Here is a 2,450-nt window from a genome sequence, read left to right as displayed (position 1 = left end):
TGATATCATCCTCAGCCTTCTCCAAAACCACAAGAAAGAGACTTCGAAATGCGCTAAACGAGATAGCAAACTAGGCCCCTACCGTCGGTTTTCAGTTCTCGCCAAGCAAGTCCTTTCTCCTAAACATCGGCCCGAACCGAAAAAGGCTCGGAAAACTCCCCAGCCTAACTCTGAACAATCAAACAAGCTCCATGAATCGCTACACCCGTCTGCTGGGACTATGGTTGGATGATCGTCTCAACTTCAAATACTAAAGAAACTATAGTAAACAAAGAGGCGCAATCTGATCCCTTTTGAAATAATGAGCTTGCAACCCTGCTGTAGGTCTGCCTTCAAGACTGCTTGGTTTTGCTCGAAAGGAATGACACTGACAGAAAATCAAAAATTCCAATCGTGACATTTCGTCTCTTTGTTTACTATAGGCTCGTTATCAAATACCACCTGGATCAAGTAAGAAAAAAGGCCAATAGCAAAATATCCATTTTACAAATCTTAGCCAACAAAACCAGCTACGGACTCCTTTTTCCGGGTTCTCCATTGCTGGTCCTTACCATCCATTCTCCACTACTTAGTCACGCTGAAATAGAGACAGTAATCAGCAAACTGGAGCCTCTGTACAATCGATGTGAATTATGAACTCCGCATTTTGCTCGAGCCCAATTCCCTCCCTGATGGCTGAAAGTGGCCAAATGCCGTTCAGGTACATCATCGCAAAACACCTATCCTCCAAAGCCCTTAGATGGCTTGCTAAAGAAGGCTCCAGAGACTCACTTATGGTCACCAGATCGAATAAGCTTCTCTTCGAAATAACAGGCCACAAAATACCACCCATTTGTCCCTGACCAGAACCCAAAATCCATTATTGGAACGACAAAAACCCAATAGTGAACCTAACCTAGCTTCGAAAGATAAAAACCAAAGATCCCCTAAGTCTGATTCAATCTCACTTTCTACAACTCGTCAAACATAAATTCAAACACCTCCCTCAAGCCTACACAGATGGATCCAAAACAAACTCTGGACTAGTTGGATGCGGCATTTACAACCGAACAAACAACCCCTACCAGCAGAATGCTCAGTGTTCAGCTTCGAAGCGTTCGCGATCCTGAAGGCGGCGGTCGAATCTCACCAACCAAACACAGTCATCTTTAGCGACTCGGCCAGCGTGCTCACAGCCCTGACCCACGGCAATACCAAACACCCTTGGCTTCCTCCAATATCAAAAATAGCAATCAACAAACACATAACACTATGCTGGTTATCGGGACACGCTGGAATCCCCGGCAATGAAGCAGCGGACAAACTCGCTGCAGCAGCCACATTATTGGATCCACCACCGTTAGCTATTCCTCAGCAAGACGCATCATGATCTATGGAACTCTTTCAGAGACGTATGATCCGTTGGTGACAGCGTTGGAAAATCTCGATGACGACCAACCAATGCTGGAGGTAGCTAAGCAACGGTTGCTAGGACAGGAGGTGAAGGAAAAAACACGTCTCCAAACAACCATCGAGGAAAATTCAACTGCGTTTTTCGGAATCCGGTTGAATTTTAAAACTGAGCCGAAATCGATTTTCAACAGGACCTGCTACAAATGCGGAAAGAAGTATGAAGATTGCCAGGCCAATGAAGCAAATACAGTAGCTGAATGCTGCAAAGCCATTAGTTTTATGGCTCGAAGGAGAAGATCGAAATTAGCGAATGGAAGACGGTTAATGTTTAAACTTGACTTAGAGTCGAGTGACCATATCATCAACGATTGCGGATGGTTCAAGTCGACAAGCAGCCTCGTTGATCCTGTCCAAATCAACGTCGCCAAAGATGAACAGTCTCTGATATCGAAATTAAAAGGAACCATCATTGGCCAGAGCAGGGATTACCGGTACGTTCTGCGATAATAAAGCAGTGATGCAGAAGCACAACGTAATCGTGGCAACGGCATTTTTGAAAGAAGGTCTTTACGAGATGGAAATCGATGCGAATGAAGTTTCCAGTTACTGTCGGCTAGTTTATCCCCGCCGCGGAGACATCCAACTTTTGATTGAATACCAAATGATTGTTCCAATTACGTACGAGCCAGAGGAGGAATCTGGATAAATCGACTCGCCTATAGTTGATTGGCATGAAGAAATTGAAGCTTGTTCCGAATGGATACCTGAAGTCGATGACGAAACGAATGATGGCCTGAATTTTGAACAAGTTCTAGTGGAAATCATCGAAGAATCTCCTGCGCTCCCTTCGCACCCAGAACGCCACGAGTCCCTGGGACAACTGACGAAATGCACGACATGCATCGTTATTTCGTCTGTCGGCTTCGCTCTCTGCCCGAATAACCACCCACCGTACCTACTCGGAGAGCAAACAAACATGTTTTGCTGTTTGTAGTTCTAGAAATTCAGGAATGATTTAACGTTTATAATTTTCATATTTTTATGAAATCTCACAGCGT

Source organism: Uranotaenia lowii, unplaced genomic scaffold (genome assembly GCF_029784155.1).
Source record: "Uranotaenia lowii strain MFRU-FL unplaced genomic scaffold, ASM2978415v1 HiC_scaffold_216, whole genome shotgun sequence".
NCBI classification, from domain to species: domain Eukaryota; kingdom Metazoa; phylum Arthropoda; class Insecta; order Diptera; family Culicidae; genus Uranotaenia; species Uranotaenia lowii.
This window is presented reverse-complemented; position numbering follows the sequence as displayed.